We start from the raw sequence: 20,096 nt of genomic DNA, 5'->3' as shown, positions 1-20,096 counted from the left end.
ACACTTAAAACAAACCAGTAAACAAATGAAAAATAAATTCCTGTGCTCCCTTCTGCAGGACACATGCAAAACTGGAAGGGTGAGGATAGGTAAGACACCTAAAAAAACTAGCTAGCATTTGTTGCCCTTAACGCAGAGAAACTAAAGCAGATACCTTAAAGCAACTGAGGCCAATAGGAAAAGGGGAACAGGTACTAGAGAAAAGGTTAGATCAAAAAGAATTAACCTAGAAGGTAACACCCACGCACAGGAAATCAATGTGAGTCAATGCCCTGTATAGCTATCCTTATCTCAACCAGCAAAACCCCTTGTTCCTTCCTATTATTGCTTATACTCTCTCTACAACAAAATTAGAGATAAGGGCAAAATAGTTTCTGCTGGGTATTGAGGGGGGGGAGAGGGAGGGGGCGGAGTGGGTGGTAAGGGAGGGGGCGGGGGCAGGGGGGAGAAATGACCCAAGCCTTGTATGCACATATGAATAATAAAAGAAAAATGAAAAAAAAAAAAAAAGAGAAGATTAATACAGCCCCATGCAGGGATGGCATGCTAATTCACAAAAGGGTCCATATTTTAAATAAATAAATAAAAATAAATTCTCATGGTGGTAAGTGCCATGAAAAAGCTAAAAGAATTATGTGTCAGAGGTTAAGTTGACAATAAACCCAAAAATGTGAAGTTGGAGCAAAGCAGTAAACACTTTAAAATTAATTCATATGCAGGTAAGTGTTATGCTGTGATAAAGAATAGAGTGGCCACATAGCTTATCTCTGAAGATACAATCTCTCTGAGCAGAAGAATCAGCAATCTGTGATTAAGGAACATTAGGAGATGCCTTCCCATCTGTGGCTGAGGAGTCTTATAGGTCAAGGCAAGAACAGAAAACCACAAAGGGACATTAGGTCTTAACCAGCATTAGGTTAGTCTAATCACCTCCAGTGGCACTTTGTGCAACAAATACCAACAACACTAGGAATTACAGGTGGTTTTCTTTTTCTTTTCTTTTATTTCTTTTTTGTTTGTTTGTTTTTGAGACAAAGTCTCACGTTATAACCCAAACTGACCTCAAATTCACCATTCTGCTGCCTCAGCTTCCCCACTGCTTACAGGCATATGCCACCATGCTTGGCTGTGTGTGTCTTTAAGAACTAGAACTGTTGGGAGAGAACAAAGCAGTTCTTCCTCCTACTTAAGCACAAATTTAATTCAGCTTCCTTCCTCCTTGTTTCTACTGTCTGAACCTATTCAGAATACTATGATGCCAACATAAAGCAAAGTTCGCTCTTTTTCAGCTCACTGTGACACATAGAAATCTGACGTTAGTCAATATGTTGGAAATGGAAATTCAATCACAAAAAAATTTATGCTTCCAGATTATGTAGAAGCAAATTCATTGTTAGCTTCCAAAAAGCATTTTTCCCAAAAGCTGATGTCTCCTTAAATGGTTTGTTAAAGGATTCTAATGAAGACTCACATGAGCAGAAATATCAGCTGTAATGGAGCTTGATTCAGTCTTTGTCATTTCGGTGATGAGAAATAAAAGCGACTGCATATCTCCAGTTAATGCAATCCTTTTAGAGCTCTTTAATTGAGCATGTCTTTAAGAGACAAAGTGTCCTGGGAAATGAAAACTGATGTGAGCATTTTTCTTGGCTTGCAGGCCTGGTTACAGAGCAAACATCTTCAGAGGAAAGAGGAGTGGGTAGTTCCAGAGAAGTGCTTCTTAGGGTGACACCACATTTAATACTCCACTCTTGCTCCTTTCTCCCCTTTCTTTCCTTGCTTTTCTTCTTTACCTTTCCTTCCTTCCATCTCTAAGCTTTCTGCATTATGTGGGAATCCCCCCTCTCCATGTTGTTTTATACCCCAGTTCTACTGCTCATTAATTCTGTATTTTTGAGTCAGAGCAGTTTCTCAGAGCCTGAGCTTCCTTGTCCATTAAAGAAACATGGCATCTGTCCCATGTAGTTGCTAAGAGAAAAAAATGCATATAAAGCAGATAACCTAATTCCTAACATATGGAAACTCCCTCATGAATCTTTGTCTTTAGCACCCATCCCACCTGCTCCAATATTCCCTTTTCACCTCTTCTCTACCCATGCCAGAGATCAAAAAATGTTCACCCAGCCCTCACCCACTTCACTGTGGCTCTGGAATCCAAGGAGTGAAGGCCACTGGTGTAGTTTAAAATCCTCAGCAGTATATTCTAGCATTCATGTCCACTTGGTTTTTTATTTCAAGAAATTTCAAGGAGAATTTCCTGACCCCTCTGCTAATTAAAGGCAGAACTTTTTTTTTTAAGTTGGGAAAAGCTATATGATGAATTTGAATCCTGTACCTGCTGTCAAGTCTTTTTACTGAGAAGCATGTGAATGCTTAGATGCTATATCAACCTGCCAAGAGAGGACAATCCAAGGAAAGAACTAGTAGCCAGTTAATTAAGGCATAAAACACACTTTATTTGAAACACTCTTCTTCATGTGGAGCTCAAAGGAACAAATTCATTCTGGATCTCACTTTGCCATCACCTACAGCCTATGAGTCTTTTGCTTCTAGATATACAAAAGGGAAAAAAGAGAGTAAGGGTTATCATGCAGGCACTTTGTTAGGGGCCAGGTCTGGAAATGGTAAGCATCACTTCTGCCCACCTTCCTCAGGAAGAATTATAGTCATAGCACCTACTAGGCAGCAGGTAAAGCAAAAAATAGAATGCCGTTCTGGCCCAGAAAGAAAAGTAAATAAAATAGGGTCAATGTATAGCAAACTCTGCCTCTACAATTTCGTATTAAAAATAGCTTTATTTAGTATTTTTAGTTGTAATGAGTATTTATTATATTAGGATTTCACTGATATTTAAGAAAATTGAGAACAAAAGAAATTATGCTCAAACTTTAAGTGCCCATAAACTAATAATGACTGTCTTTATCTGAATCTTTCCATATGTCCTACAAAAGCCAAACAGATCAACAAGGAGAGGAAAGGATACAACATAGAATATTCTCTTAAATTCTCCACCCCTCTGCTTTTTAGAAGAGAAATCTTGCACAACTGGCCCTTCTCTTTTCCACTTTTCCATGGCCCCTCCATCTCTCTTTAGTCTTTCTGCTCCCCATTCACTCTTGTTCATTCTCTGGTATCAGTTCTGGTTAGGATAGAATCTGGGTTTGAGAGGATAGAGATGGGAAAATTACTATGCTGAAGGAGTCGTAGTGGCTTTATATTTCTTAAAGGCATTATCTAAGTCATATTTGTGTTACCTTCTGGCTCAGAGAGGTGGAAAGTGTGAGGAAGACAAGGAAGGAAAAAACAACTACCCTTGCAGAACTTGTTGGGATCATTTCTTGCTGTGTAAAGGCAAGTTGAGAGCTAAGGAAAAAAGCATTCCTCTAATGAACTACAAACTAGAGCAAACCACTGCTTTTAAAAAAATACTGTCTAACTTCAGACTTATGGCCTTATAGTATCCCAGAGTCATTTGTAATCTTTGGATTTCAAAGGCATTGCCTGGAGAAGTGTGGGAGCCACATAGTCCACCTTCCTTTTCTCCAGATGTGGAGAGTCCAAGTGCCAAAAAGAAAGGAAAATCCAGGTTTCCCTTTTACTGAGGAAAGCAGCATTTTCTTTCATGAACAATCAGACCCTGCTTTCTCACAGTTTTATCAGCTAGACTACAGCTCAGAAAAGTAAACAGGGAAAAGTAGGTGAACCATAAAATTAAGTCTGTATCATTGGATTGTTAACTAAAGCCATTAAATTTGTCATTTGGTATCTAAATATTGGAGTAAGACACTGATGATTCTGTGAAATTGTACCTAAAGTAAACTAATTCAGAATAGTAATACAGCAAACAGCATGATTGAAAAATTTGAAAAACTACTCAAGCCTTCCAATTGGTATTTATATTAGCACATTCCCATCCTTAACGACTTAAAGAGAAATAGCTTTACAGATGCTGAATGCATAAGGGCTCAGGGAATGTGGAGGAAAAGCAGATGGTTTATTTGTATCTGGAAACATTTTAATATTAACAAATAAACTACAGTTAGATGGGTATGGCACAGGCATATTCTATTGCATGCTTAATTCTGGGAAGCAATGATTTCAGAATTTGTCCTCTGTGTTCTTCAAATGGCTTCGAGGTAGTCTAGAGGTAATAAAACCAGGCTAAGAAGACAGACCACAGAGGAGTGAGAATCCACACTGTGTACAGTGAAATTCAATTATGGAGATTGCTTAGCCCCTACCCAAGAGGGAGAGGAGGGAAAGGAGCTTCTGTTGTGCTGAGTGTGCTGGGACCAGTGCCGTTGCTGAACTAAGAATAGGTAAAACTAAACTGGTCTATATGAGAAATGTCATGGAGACAAACGGTTGAAAAAAAAAAAGACTGGGGAAGTAGAACACAAGCAGGAAGAGAAAAAGGTAGGTGGAGAGCTTGGACAGAAAGTGGAGGAGATCGGAATAATATAAAACTTTAAGAAGTGGGGACAATTATTTCACAATGTATCTGTATATAAAAACATCAAGTTGTACCAGCAGAGTGGCTCAAGTGGTAAGTGCCTGCCTAGAAAGTGCAAGGCCCTGAGTTGAAACCCTAGTAACACCAAAAATAAATAAGATAATAAAATAAAACATCAAAATTGGAGGAGAGGACAGAACAGGTTCTGCCTAGAAACAAGGCGGGGGGAGGGGGTTGTGGCAGAGGGGAGAGATGGCCCAAACAGTTTATACACATATGAACAAATACATAAACAATTTTTTAAAATTTAAAAAGTTAAACATCAAGTTGTTCACCTTAAGTATATAATTCCTTAATATACCTTAATAAAGGTGAAAATTTTTTTAAAAAAGAATGAATTTTAAAAATCCCAAAGAGTGGTTCAATATCAGTAGCAGAGCTTCCTCTGGGCTTGTTAGAAGTGCAAGGTCTCACTTCACCTCCAGCTCAGTGAATCAGAAATTCTGGAGTGGCCCAGTAGCCTGTGTAGTAGCATGTACTCCCAGGATTCAGAGGTGCTCTCAAGTACTGGAATACACCATCTCCTTAATAGGATATCTAAGTTGACCTGTTTACAAACACCCAATAAACATAAAAGTAATGTAAAAATTGTTAGAAGCTGTCTTCTGCAGACCCATTTACTGAAAGAAATATAAAGAAAAATTTAAATCTTCCCTCAAAACAAAGAAACAACCATTTTTCCAGTACATTTGCATAAATCAAGCTCCAAATAGAACTTGCAAATTGTTAGATAAAGAAGGGATAATGAGACTCCACAAGAGATGATAGGAGTACATTTGCATTAACTTCTGAAAAAAAAAATCTGGGTTGTCTTGGATTTTGAGGCTATTATCACTGGATAAGAATGAAGAGGTAAACAGAAAAAATCTAATTCTGGGGTTTAAGTTAAAAAAAGAAAAGGAAAGCAAATTAATAGTATTTGGAGCTTATGACTTACTCATGGGACCCTTGGTGAGTTAGAGGGTCCCGGAGTAGGAAGAGCTGGTGTTTCTAGTCCTGTAGCTGTGGCCATGTGCAGTTGTCAGTTCCACCGCTGTGAACTCATCACCATTCTGAATAATTCACTGAACATTAGGGGTCAGATGCTTTCATGTATTCTTACTTTACTGTCAGACTAGAGCTAATGCATGTAAAGTATTTATGACTATTACTAACTTCCAGCACACCAAATAAATGGGCCCTTTAAAAAGAAAAAAAAAAAAGGAAGAGTAGGAGACATAGGAGGAAGAAGAAAAGGAGGAAAAGTGGAGGAAGGGTGAAAAGGAAAAACGTCTTTCTGGAGAGTATTTTCAGAAAAATCTTAATGCATATTTCACAATATAAAAATTTCACTCAGAGATCTAGGTTTAGTGCTTTATTGGAATCAGACTTACAGAGGGCATTTTCTAATGGATACGCATATGGATAGCTAATGGATTTTGAGTTGGAAAAGCCTCATGTCATTTGGGTAGAATTACTCAACTGAGAGCAAAAGTCCAGTACATTGTTTTGGTATGCTTAATGTCTGGGGCCAATGCCCTCAGTACTTACCTACTGACTAGGATCAGAGGCCGTGTAGACCTTCAGATCACCGCTTCTCGTCATTCATTTTATAGAAGAGGCCACTTTGATGCCACTTTCTAAAGTAGGGTCAAATCCTACTCACAAGGTTAGTTGTAAAGTGTGTACATCAAGCAAAAGTTAAGTGTAGTCAAAATCTCCTTCAAAAGCACTGTAATTCACCCCTCTAGCACAGTAATCATGGCATGATATTCAGCCCAGTCAGGAATTTCTCTGGCATTGAACACAGAACTCTTCAGTTATTTATGAGGTACATGTAGACAGTGATAAAATAAAGTCCTTGTCTTTATGCAAATTGCATTCCAGGTAAGGAGGCAGAAAATAATTACAAGAGCAAGTAGATAAAATTACTTTAGAGAGTTTTATATGCTGTGGAGACAAATAAAACAGGGGAAGGGAAGTCACAGAACCAAGAGTTATTATTTCATGTAGAATGCTCAGAAAAAGGCCTCCTGAGACAGTGACATTTAAGTAACACTGGAAGGATGGTAGGCAAGAGCTTTCTCTCCAGAGAAGTGCATTAAAAAAAATTTTTTTTATTATTATTATATTATTGTTGTACTAGGTGGGGGTACATTGTTGGAGAAATGCATTTTAGGCAGGAGAAGCTGCAAGCACAGGGGTGACTTGAAGGTAGGTGATACAGGAGGGTGGCCAGTGTCCTGGTGTGGCCCCAGCAGGGTAGGTAGGAGTGAGGCCTCAGAGGCAGCATCCAAAGTCAGGTGTTACTCTGAGTGAATTAGGAATCAGTTGGAGAATTCTGAGCCCAAGAATAACATGATGGAAGGATCATTCTGACTCCTTTGAAGAGCAGACAAAGGAGGCAACAGTCTGTGGCAATACTCCAGATGAGAGAGGAGGGTGGGTTCACCACAGTGGTAGCAGCAACAGTGGTTTGAGGTATAGGATTCTAGGGTCACCAGAATCACATGGTCACCAGTCAGATGTGTTCATTCTGCTAAGGTCTGAATGTCCCCAAATCTCACTGTTGAAGCTTCCTCTTCACTGTGAAACTATTAAGATGTAGGTCTTAAGAGGTCATTAAGTGATGAGTGTAAAGACAACATGAATAGGACTGGGGTCTTTTTTAAAAGAATCTTCGCACATCTTTAGGCCCTATTTTCCCCATTTAAGGAAACAGCAAGAAGGCCCTCACCAACATCAAACATCTTGGCAGTCCCTATGAAGGTGGCTTGATTTTGGAGTCCCTATGAAGGTGGCGCTGTTTCTCACACTCCCTCCCTTGCTGGTGTGAGTGAGGTTTTCTCTCTCTCTTCTTGGTTATTACTGGACCTAACTGGGCTTAACTGGGGGCAACTGGAGATTCAGAAAAGACACAGGATAGACAGAAAGTTGGGGTCAGGTGTGTTTGGCATTTGGTTGGAAATGCCCAACCCTAATTGCTTCTTTTCTCTCTCTTGATTCTTTAAGGCCTTACTCCTTGCAGTTCTTTAAAACCTTGCTTAAAACCTCTTTCCTTAGGCTCTCACTGTCCCATGTTTGCTCTCAGCTTATCTTTAGCTTAATTGTTCTTAAAGTCTTTTGCCCCTAGGCTTGCACTGTCTCATCTCCCTTTAGCTCTCAGTGCTCAAACTTGCAAACCAGCAGACATGCCTAAAAACTGCATATGCATAACTCTTCAGGTCTCAGTCCTTAGACTCACACTGTGCACTGTCCCGTGTTCTCTTTGGCTTTTCTTTAGCTTTAACTAAAGGCCTATGTATGAAGTTCTTGCTCAGGTTTGCTTTCTGAAGCCTATGTTAAAGTTCTCAATGAAGACTTTCTATTAACCCCTCTTTAGCATTTTCCCTTCCATAGTTCTTTTCCCTTCCAAAAGCTTCCCACACCAAAAGGCCCAAAGTAAAAGATTCTTCCCAGTATTCAAAGGCAAAAAGCCAAAAGTCAAGTCCAAAAGCCCAGCAAAAAGTCCAAAAGCCCAGGGTAAACCCCCAAAAGCAGAAGCCCCTCTTCCTCCTTCAGGGGTCTTTCATAGCAGCAAACAGGATGGAGCCACAGGGAGGGGTGTGACATTGCAACAGGAGAAACCTGTGTTCCTGCTTCTCTGAACACAGTTTAGGAGAAACAGCTGTTCTGCCTTTCCCTGTTTTGTGGCCAGGGGCTGTGCCTATCTCAGCCTACAGGTAAAAGCAATTAACTGTATCTCACCTTGTTAATGTCCAGTTTTCATAGGCTTTAATACACTCCCCACACCCTAGTCTCCAGCATTGTGAGAAATAGATTTCTGTTTCTTACACAATTATTAATAACAGGCTCAGATACTTTGTTATAGCAACATGGACTATGACAATGTTATTACAGTGTAGGGATTAAGTATCTTCCCATGATTCAAAGTGGAAAGCCAGACCTGAGGCCCCCTTTTGAAGTGATGCAAAATTCTGTGCTTACCTAACACTAATATGCTAATATATAGTGTTTCTGTCAAGGAATTGAACCAGCTCCCTCGCAAACATGTAAACCTACCTTCTAGTGTTCAGAAATTTAGGTGGCAGAGGAAAAGTAAAATCACACTATAAAGAAGCAAGCAAGTCAAAAATGGAGGACGTTCTATAAGACAACTGGCATGATACATCCAACAAGGTGATAGAATTTTAAAAATTAAAAATGAAATGCCAGGGGAGGACTTGGGAAGATTTTCTGCCTCTAGCCCTTCTTGTGCTCAGCTTTCAGCATCTTCTGGAACCCACTTCCCCTGACTTCCTTTCCTACCTGTAGTCTATCCGCTCAACTTTCTCTGCTCCTGGACCCTGGGCCCCTGTCCAGTCCAGAGCAATTTCTGTTTCCATTGTTCTTCCTAAGGCCAACTCTGTAAATGTATAGAAGAATATTTTTGAGATTTTTTCATGACTAAAACCTCCATAATCTGTGATTCTCCCTAGTCTGCACACAGTTTTCTGTACTCATTTGGAAGTTGGGACCATGTGAGAATATCTGTTTGCCAATTGTTCTTGTATTCATTTATTCAGGTCCCACTCAGGGTGGCACCTCTATGATTAAGGACAAGTGGTTTTGGTGATATTTTGGTTTTACAACTTGTAGAGCTCTTCATGTTTCCTTTATTTTTCTAACAATCAACTGCTGATGCCTAACCAGTACTCAGGGGTGTGGATGGTATGAGAGAATTCTGTGATATTGTAAAGATTTTTTGCCATCAGTTTTCTTGGGAATTTTTTTAAGGGTATTTTTTTTCCTTTCACTATGTGGGTTCATCCATTTGATTTCCAATGATAATTTGAAAGATGTTTTTAAAACTACCACGGCATCACGATCCAACCACCTGAGATCAGACAGACTTTGCTGATGAATAAACCAACTAAAGAGAATATGAGACAAAAGTTAGTGAGGTCAGATAAGAATTAAAAGGGCATGTCTTCCATTTGAACATGTGTGATGTGCTATTGCTTTGTAGTTTTAATTTGCATTTCTCTACTTAATTTCTCTTTTGGTCTTTTGTATGTCTTCATTTGAAAAATATCTATTCAGATCTTTTATCCATTTTTAAGTTAGATTACTTGGGAGTTCTTGTTTTTGTTGAGTTGCTTATAATTTTAGATATTTATCCCCATCAGATATAATTTGCAAATACTTTCTTCCACTCTGTGGATTGTCTTTTCACCTTGTTGATCTTTTTCCTTTATTGTGCAGAAGCTTTTTAGATTGATCCAGTCCCATTTGTCTATTTTGGCTATCGGTATCTGGTCTGTGAATGGTTCTCCATCATTATCCAGTCTAATGTCACAAAGTTTTCCTTTATGTTTTCTTAAATAGGTTTATGGTTTCAGGTATTGTACTTAAGTCTTTAATCCATTTTAAGTTGCTTTTTGTAAAGGGTGTGAGATAAGGGTGCATTTTCATTCTTTTGCATGTGTATATCCTGTTTTCTCAACAAATTTATTGAAGAAATGATTCTTTCCCCATATGTGTTCTTGTCATCTTTGTCGAAAAAGATCAATTGACTGTAATTGTGTAGATTTATTTTTGGTGTTGGTGAGGTTGTGGGAAGAAAAGAAACTCCTATTCCTTGTTGATGGGAATCTAAGTTACTTCAGCTATTATGGAGAACAATATGGAGGTTCCTCAAAAAGTTGAAAATAAAACTACCATATGATCCAGCAATCCACCATCTGGATATGTATCCAAGGGAATTGAAATCAATACACCAAATGTATGTATGTGCAGTCTCATGTTATTATTATATCATCATTCACAATAGCCAAGACAGGGAATCAACCTAAGTGTCCAAAAACAGATCAATGGACTTAAAAAGTGGTATATATACACAATGGAATACTAATCAGCCACAAAAATTAATGAAATTCTGTCACTGGTGACAACATAAGTGAACTTGAAGGCAGCTATGCTAACTGTAATAAGTCAGGCACAGAAAGACAAATACTGCATGATCTCACTTACAAGTAGAATCAAAAAGAAAGCAAACTCACAGAAGTAGAGAGTAGAATAGTGGTTACCTCCCAGAGGTGTGGGTAAAAGGAGCAGGAGGGAATAGGAAGTTTTTGGTCAAAGGATAAAAAGTTTCAATTAAATGAAGAAATAAGTTTTTAATATCTGTTGCACAGCAGGGTGACTATGATCAATAATGATATACTATATATATCTCAAAATAGCTAAGAGACTAAATTTGAAATGTCTCGCCACAAAAATAAGTAAACAAGGGATGGATTTATAAATTTAATTTAATCATTCCTCATTAAATACATGTAGCAAAACAAATCACATTGTACCCTATAAATGTATATAGCTATGATTTATCAATTGAACTTAATAATAATTTTCAGAGAAAGAAATTTATCTTCTCAGTGCCAAACTAGAGAGGGACAGACACACCAAACATTGTTAGACAGTTATATGTGGTTTGGCCACATGGAGATTATTGACAACTTTGACAATGGGCGATGGAGATAAAAACACCAATGGTGAGTAGAATAGACTTGGAAAAGGGTAGGAGGGGATAAATGACAGGCAAAATGACTCCTGCAAGAAGCTTTATTCTGAAGGGATGCAGCAAAATATGGTGATAATGAGACAGAGTATGGAGTCATGAAAGAATTTTTCTTTTTTTATTCCCCCCTGTGATGCTGGGGATCAAAACCAAAGAAAGGATTTTTCCAAAGGTAAGAGGCAATATGTCTAATACATGTGATCATCAGAATGATGACGTAGGAGAAGGGAGGCACTTGCTCTGATGATGCCCTTGAGCCGTGGGAAAGGGAAAGGATCTGGTATCCTGTCGAGGAGTCCATCTCACATGTCAGTATGAACTTGAGCATATCTTTTATTGCAGGAGAGTATGCTGATTAAATGAGACAGTTATCAACTGTTCTTACAGGACTCTATAAGATGCTCAGCAAATGACAATTCCCCTCCCCTTTTTCTGTCCATTTATGTTCTTTCATCATAAGGTGAAGATTAACATCCAGGCTGGACACAGAAAAAACTAAGCTAACCAGAGCTAGTTGTAAGTTAAAGACAATGCTTTTGGAATTAGTTGAAGATTTGGAATTAAGAGAAAGTTTCCACAAGATAATTCACCTATACTTCACAAATGCTAAGGTCATAGAAGACAAAGGCTCAGTAACAAATACAGGGGAATTAGGAAGATGAAAAGTGAATGCAATTGTGGTTCTGGATTAGATACTGGACCCAATAGCAATTTTTTTTATTTGTTATAGAGGGCAAGAGTGTAATAATCAGCAAAATTTTAATAGGTTCTGTTGATATTTATAAAAATATAATATTATGTGAAACAAGATCCTTGATTTTAGGAAATATAGATTGAAGTATTTAGAGATGAAAGTCAATGCATCTGCAATTTAACCTCAAATGGTTAAAAAACAACATGTGTAATGTGTATGTGTGTTGGGGGGGCATATGTACATATACAAGATCACAAAATAGAGAAAGAAAATGGAATGTGAATGTGCAAAATGTTAACATTTGGGTATTTTAGACAAAAGGGTATAAGGAAATTCTTTGCATAATATTTGTGGTTTTATATAAAGCCAAAGCTATTTTAAAATAAAAAATGTTAAGAAAATTTTTCTTTTTAAAAGGCAAAGTCAATGACTTTTATTTCATAACATCAACAAATCCTACAGAGGAAAAAAAAAATGAAAATTAGCTGCCAGGTTTTAGAAGGGAAATACATTCAAATGACCCAAGCCAGAGTCCAGGCAAGGTCTGAAGACTTCTAGAGGCCCTAATTAGAAGGGATGGGGCCCACAATGGTAAAACCTTGACCTATTCTCATTAGCTCCCAGTCAGTTCTTTCTTTAAGGTACAGTTCAATGGGAACACACCATTTTTGTGGTTTCTAAAATACCCTGAAAGCACTACTTGGATTGTCAGACCTTTCTGTTTGAAAGCAAAGAAAAGGTAAAAGCCTAATGGTAGTAGAGGAACAGCAACAATCCTCACACAACAGATCCTACCTGTAAACAGCTGGTCTGAGATAATGTGTTCAGAAATGACACTCTCTTCATTCCAGCACCTCATAGAATGTAAAATAAGAGTCTGCAAGCCTTCATCATGTGATTTTAACTGCACTGTTTTTTTTCAGCATTAACCAGATTCAGCCCCTTTAACTTGATGTACCCAGTACTTACTTTTGAGAAAGAATCATCATGTAGAATATGGAAAATACGCATATGTACAAAAACATGAATAATTCCAATGCATTGTGTCTCTGTATAACATGTATTGATGTATAAATACATATATTGATAAATAAAAATAACAAGCCCTTAGAAATCAGTTAAAAAGTTGCCAAAATTAGCTGGGCGCTAATGGCTCACGCCTATAATCCTAGCTACTTGGGAAGCTGAAAAATGGAGATTGCTGTTCCAGTCCAGCCCACAGAAATAGCTCCTGACTCCCCATCTCCAAAATACCACAGCAAAATGGACTGGAGGTGTGCCTTAAGTGATAAGAGTGTCTGCCTTGCAACAAGAAGGCCTGAGTTCAAACCCCAATCCAACCAATAAAGAAAAAAAAGAAGAAATAAAGAGAGAAGGACTTTACAAGTTAAAAGAAAGAGAAATAAGTAAAAAAATCCTAAAAATTTTATTACATAAAAATAAAAATTCCTGCTTGGCACCAGTGGTTCAAGTCTATAATCCTAGCTACTTGGGAGGCAGAGATCAGTAGGAATGTGGTTTGAAGCCAGCCTGGGCAAATAGTTTGACAAACCCTATCTATCTCGAAAATATCCAGCACAAAAAAAGGATAGTGGAGTGGCTCAAGCAGGAGAGTGCTTACCTCGTAAGCATGACTCCCTGAGTTCAAACCCCAGTACTACCAAAAAAAAAAAAAAGTATTCAAGAAGTGTCAGGGTAACCCTTAGCTGTCCTGGGCAGTGATCAGCAGCCAGGTATGTATACCACTAGAGGAGGTAGCATGACAAAGTCCACAGTTCCTGTGAAAGGGAAGTGGCTTTCATACCTGTCTTGGTGGCAAGGGAGACAGAAACACGCTCAGCATGCTAATCTGTTTAGCTTTGGGTCTATGAATAAGAACCAGTGAACAAAAGGGCCTCACTCAAACAGAAGCTACAAAATTCAGGCACACACCAAGAACAGTGATAGGGAGAAGACTGACTTGGCCATCCATGGAGGCATGGGTTGTCACTGGTGATCAATAGGGAAAAAGAATGGGGCCATAGCAGTACAGGGGACAGCATCTACCATCTTTTTGAGGGAGTCACACAAGTCTTACAAACATAGAGGAAGGTAAATAGGAGGAAAACTCCATGTCAGAAGAGGCATTTGGAGATCAGAAGATAGCACAGCTAAGCAGAACAGGCACGGATGACTGGATTAACTACCAGAGGCCTTGACATTTGGGCCCTTCAAGAAAAGGGAGGAACTGCCCTTCTCAGTACTAGCTACTTCCTAGAGTAACAATAGCTCCTCACAAGCCAGCACTACTCATAAGCAAACTAATCAGTTCAAAGCCACCTCCCTACCCCACACACTAATCTCCCTTCTTTATGAACTCATATACTGTATATTACCTTGTCCTAATCACCCTAGAGCCAGTCACCAACAATTAGTTCTGCAAACTAGTCAATCTTAAACCTGTTTAGCCTGCTTATCCTGCTTCACCCATTTCTTCCCACACAAAAAAGACTCTTCCCTACAGTTCCCTTCACTCTGGGCATATAATCCATCTGTTGTCCCTCTGTGGCCCTGTGTGTATGGCATCATATGCTCTGCCTCTGTTGGGAACTGTGAATAACAAAGTACCTTTTAAATGGTATTGTCTCCCTATCTACTGGCCTCCTCTTACCTGGATAAAAAAATTGTTTTAAAAACAGTGGCTGATGGGCAGATGGTCAGCATCAGTCACTGACAAATTTTAGCAATTCTATCTCAATGGTTTGAGAAGGCCACCACATCTAACTGGCCCAGCACTGGGACAAACACAGCTCACGGGTGTGGAATTGAACTGCTACCTCTCAATGCACTCAGCACCTAGTGGACTTGCTCTGAGAGGATCTGGGTCTCAGGCAGGGCACATGACCCAGTGTCTGTCTGCCTGAACACACTGCAAGGTTCGCCCAGCAGCCCCACAATAGCAGGAGCTGAACAAAATTGTTTATCTTAAACCACTAAATTATAACAGGGACAGTCATCACAACAACAGCTTCTGAAATACTATTTGACACCCTGGAGGTTAGCACTCCTTCAGTCTGGGCCTGGAGCCCTTTCCTATGGCAGAGAGCTGGACAAAATCTCATACGTCCTGCTAGGCATGCTCAAATGAGGTCCCTGCCAGACAGGGAGCATCTGCAGTTTCACTCTGGGCATCCTGAGGTACGTAAGAAAGTTAAGCCCCAAGAAGCCACAACAGCAGCAGGCCACTGCAGCAGACCTCTTCTTGACAATGACTATAAGCAGAAGTCTATATGATAAAGAGAAGCAAAGATCTTTCTGTGGTTTGCTCTTGAAGACATGAGGAAAGCTGAGGGAGCCTAGTCCTTCAACTTTCTCTTCCTATACACATAGGAAAGGATTAAAACACCAGTTTATTGTCCTTTAAGGCTGCTCTGAAAATCACAGTTTAAGCACAAGGTTAAGATGCTGCCTCTTCCCATTTAAGCTTGCCCAGTGAATGCTGGGCTGGGTGGTCTTCTCACCTGAGAACATTCTGCTTCAGCACGCTGACTGTAAGGCAACAGGTGTTCATCCTGCTGAGACAAGGCTGGGACTATAGCCTGACATGACAGGGCACTCAATGAATCACAAAGGCACCCCAAGAAGGCTGGGTAAGAAAAAGAAAAGGATACCCCGAATATTAAAGTCCCTCTGGAAAAGAGACCAAAGAGAACCCTGAAGAGAGGGGTTTGGAGTACACGGTGTCTGGTGGTCTACAGCAATTCTAAACCAAGGAATGTACAGGGAGCCCACAATCTGGTTGCTGGGAGAAGAGGGATTAAATCACTAACTATGCTGGCTTTGAAGTAACAGAATTAAATAGCCAAAGTGGGCCAGGGCTGGTAGCTTTTATAGTTGGAATGTCTTATAGTCATTAAAAAAATAAGTAAGTGTAGTCCCTTGCTACCATATCTCCAAGAGAAAGAGATACAACTGGTCACCTTCCTGAATACCATAAAGCAAGCTATGTTCCCCACTCCCGCCACTGCCCTTGACATTGGAGCTCTTAGCCTGGACTCTCTTGGCTTGCACTTCAAGCCTTTTTCAATCCCTAATTCTAGTTTCCATTGGCCAGTCACTGAATTTGTCTGGTCTGTTTGCTCTTGCATTTTCTGATTTCCTGTGTGCACTTTGGCTTGGACCTGCCTCACTGCCCCACTTTGGACTGTGTTAGGGAGAATTCTTGTCCTGGCTGAGTCACCTCACACCTCCTACAATGAACAATCCCAACCTGCTGAGCGTGGTCAGCTTAGTAGCTCAACCCTTGCAAAGAGCAGAAATCCAGACAGCTAGGATGGCATAAAAACATGCTTTTGATCAGGTTAAGTGAAAGAAGCAGGACACAAGTCGTATTTGTAACTGTGTGAAAATATGCCAAGGGGAAATAACAGAAGCAGGTTCTTTTTCATTTGTAAAAAAATTATCATTGATACGTTGTTATTGTTATAACATTTATTCTAAGATAAGACAGTTCAAAGCTTGCTTTATGTGGCTATTTTCACTCAAAATTAGGGTCAACATAATTATTTTTAATTATACCAACAGATTTGCATACATTATTTTTTTAGTTTCTTTGTCCTTGGATAGACTACTGAAGAGGAGCCAAACAATTTAGATTCCTTTGACTAGAGAAGGTAAAAAAATGCAAATGTTCATCCTCACTTCATTTTGCAAAATTGAAAAAGAAAGAATAGTTTTATCTATTGATATCTAATTCAAGATGAAAACCTTTATTGTACTATTTAAGTTATAAACGTGTATGAAGTATTTTTCAGATTCTTAGAAATTAGGAAAGTATCTACTCTGAGTTTAAAAACTTGGAGTTTTAAAAGATCTGAAGTCCTCAGAGTATAAATAGCAAGTTTCATAGCTAAGTGACTGTGAGGTTTGCCCAACATTGCACAGCTAGGAATTGGTAGAAATAGGACTTGATACGGGGCATCCTGACTCCTGGTATTCTTTCCTTGTCTTATCTTCTGAGAAGCTGGAAGATATGACATATAAACTGGACAAGAAAGAGTTGTGACTTTTAGTTTGTGAGCAGTTCAATGTAATTTGGAGGTAATGCGGCTAACCTAAAACAAATACCACTTAGGCTTCATTAATGGAAATAACAAATTTCCATTGCCTGCTGTGATAGCCTAAACTTACTCCATTCTGAGATTTCCTAATTCTCTCACACCCTTAAATTTCTTCCAAAAATGTTTGCAGAAGGAATTAACTTGAATTAACTATAGAAAAATATGTTAAAATGATATTACAAATTCTAAAGATCATCTATATTATAAAACAGCCTGGCTCTAAATAAAGCTTCTGAGAAAATATAATAAATGTCAGAGAACTGGAAGCCTAAAAGCATGCCAAATTTATCCACAAAGGAACAAGTCCAACAGGAAAACTAATCATTAAGGACTTTCCCTTAAACCTAAAGGAGAAACCAAAGCAAGCTTTAGAGAGTGCATTATGATGACAAACTTTAATCTATAGGGAAAATGCACAGCATGACCATGTTTGTTTAAAGCGCTTCTCTTCCCTATGTCTTTGTAGATGATCAAGAACATTTCCTGATTGGTTTGGAACTTCCCTGCAGGCCTCTAAAGATGCCCATGTATGAGGGTCTGGTTCTACCCATCCAGAAAACCCTCCCCAGCCTACATTTTGTCTAATTAGTCAGCAGAGGAAAGGGGATTTTAATATTAAATCCACAAACTTATGTATATGAAGAGCCAACCTCTTAACAGATGGAGTCATTCAGGACTTCCTCATAGATAAGAGTGAAAAACACCCAGTATTGAAGCCTATACTTTTATAGCCATTAGTATTTAAATAAACAGAATAATGGTGCTAGAAAGCGTTCTTTAGGTTCTAGTAATTTCCTACAATCTCTTCCAAATGGTTGAAGGCAAACACAACCTGTTAAAACATTCAGTTAGCTGGTTCTATCCTGACATCTAGTGTTTCTCATGTGTTACTGCAAAATAACTCAATTTTAAACTATTTCATGTATCATTATGAAAATGATATATGGAATAAAACCTTTTTCCACTTTAGAATAACTAAGTTCAATAAGTGAAATTAAATTCCAACAAGCAACATAGTAACAAACCTTCTAAAGAGCAGCAGACATTTTCTTAATTCTCTCCCTAGTGAGAAAACTTGTCAATGATATATTTTCTTGCAATTCCATCAAGTAAAATCAGCAAGACCCTACATGTATGTAGGGCATTTACTGAGGTCTTAATGGGTTGTGTACTTTCATGTGATTTATTACTGTGCTTTTAGAAGTCATGGTACTATTCTAGCCACAAAATCTTGGCCTACTGCCAAGGTTTGGAGGTTTCCCTACTCTGCAGGGTATAGTGGGGAGACATTTAGCATCTCCCATAAAATGTTTTGTAACAGTCCTCAAGTCAAGTACAGTGGTTGGTCTTCAAGCCCATTTCTATAACGCTATATAGAAATGTAAGACCAGCCTCTTAAGACCAAAATTTTCATTCCATTCAGGTTATTCCACACAGGTAAGAGAATGTGAAAGCAGGAGGAAAGAATGGCAGCAATCATTCTCCAAACAGCCTTAGAAACTGAAACCAGCTGAAAGCTGGAAACACATCAGCTGTCTCCTTCATGCAGAAAGTCCCAGGCTTACACAATGCTTCCTGCCTCTTTCTTGCTATTCCTCTTTCTAATCTACACACAGTTCCTCATTCTCTTTTTCCTTTAGCTTGTGCTCTCCTCTTGCTAAAAAAGAAATATATGGCCCATTCCTTCCTTAGGCTCTACACTTCGAGACACTCAGGCATGAGAAGTGGCTATCCCATCCGTCAAGGACCTTTCAGACTGCTGCTCAGCAATAGCAACAGGCTCATCTACTAGTGTCCTCTTTTGGTCCCACTGACCTGCTGGCATTTGACCTAATGAGGGACATTCTCTGCTGTAACAGTCTGGTCTTCACACTTGCCCTCAAGCAGTAGTGAGGGAAACTTAGAGATTCTTAGGGCTGGGAGAGTGGCACTTATTCGGCATGAACAATCCTTAACACCACTAAAAAAAAAAAAGGAAAGAAATTTTATCATTCGAATAAAGTGATTCAAGTACAAAAACTTCAAAAACAGCTGAGAGTTGAAAAAATGATAAATTTAGTATGAGCAAAAACTAATGATTGTTCACATTTTCTTGCATTTGTGGTCACCAGTGAAGCACAGTAAGAAACTTTAAAAGAGAGCAACTGGAAGCCAGTGTGCATGTGCAGAAGGATGGATGCAGCACCATGAGAAATGCTGCAGTCTGAGGTGCTATTGGAGCCCTGCAGAGTCAAACAGTTCTGTATGGTTCCAATACAAAAGAGTTGGGAAAGGGCCTTGCATGGTAAGTAACTTTTCTAATGGTAGAAGGCATAAACTTGACCAGGAATGGCAAACTTGACGAGTAAAGATTCAACAAAGAGTCCAAATCTGCCACATTTCTATTAAAGTTCTTTCTTGTCTAACTACATTTGGTATTCCTTTTGATTTCTCTGTTTCATTTATTACCCAGTATCTTCAGATTACTGTATTTATCTTTCTGCATGTAAAAACCATTCATGATGTCCTCCAACATTTCACAGTTGCCTGTTTTTTTCTTCTCTAGCCACAGCTCTAAAGAGCACAAAATACAGATGTATTTCATTAGATACAGCTCAGAAACTGCTTTCTCTTTTCTAGGAGCTTGCTTGTCCTCAAGAAATTCCTAACTTTCAGATTTTTCAGGGTTTATATGCAGGATTGTGAGGAGTAGAAGACAACAGTACATACAGAGAAATCTATGAAACTGTAATAAATGTAAAATAAATGTGTAACAGCATTTTAATTATTTTTCATGTAAAAATAATCATTTACAAGTAATTACAGGTAATTACTGTGCTAGACACTGTGGAAGATAAAATGTTCAAGACACAGACACTGCACTGCTTTTAGGATATATGCCCATTAACTGTGAAGCCAAATCACAGCAGAAAAGGAGATGACTATGTATACTTCTACACACTTCCCACTAACATACAATACACACAACACACACACACACACACACACACACACACACACACACACACACACACACAATTCTCCTGAGACCCAAAGGAAGGAGACATCACAGGGAAGTAGAAGCAGAATTTTAAGTCTTAAGAAAATAGTGTGCTGGTGGCTCACACCTGTAATCCTAGCTACTCAGGAGGCAGAAAGCAGGAGGATCATGGTTCGAATTCAGCTCGGGCAAATAGTTCATGAGACCCTATCTTGAAAAACCCTTCACAAAAAAATAACAGGACTGGAGGAGTAGCTCAAAGTGAAGAGTTC

At 38.9% G+C, this 20,096-nt stretch overlaps 1 protein-coding gene across 1 annotated transcript in view; it reads left to right on the top strand.

The window, feature by feature from the left end:
- Nkain3 (sodium/potassium transporting ATPase interacting 3) overlaps nucleotides 1-20,096 on the top strand; it is a 698,611-nt gene that overhangs the window by 659,523 nt on the left and 18,992 nt on the right. The gene's annotated exons all lie outside the window — the stretch shown is intronic.

The sequence above is a fragment of the Castor canadensis genome, chromosome 3, assembly GCF_047511655.1.
Source record: "Castor canadensis chromosome 3, mCasCan1.hap1v2, whole genome shotgun sequence".
Lineage (NCBI taxonomy): Eukaryota > Metazoa > Chordata > Mammalia > Rodentia > Castoridae > Castor > Castor canadensis.
The sequence above is the reverse complement of the archived record's forward strand: the minus strand, read 5'-3'. Positions and strand labels throughout refer to the sequence as shown.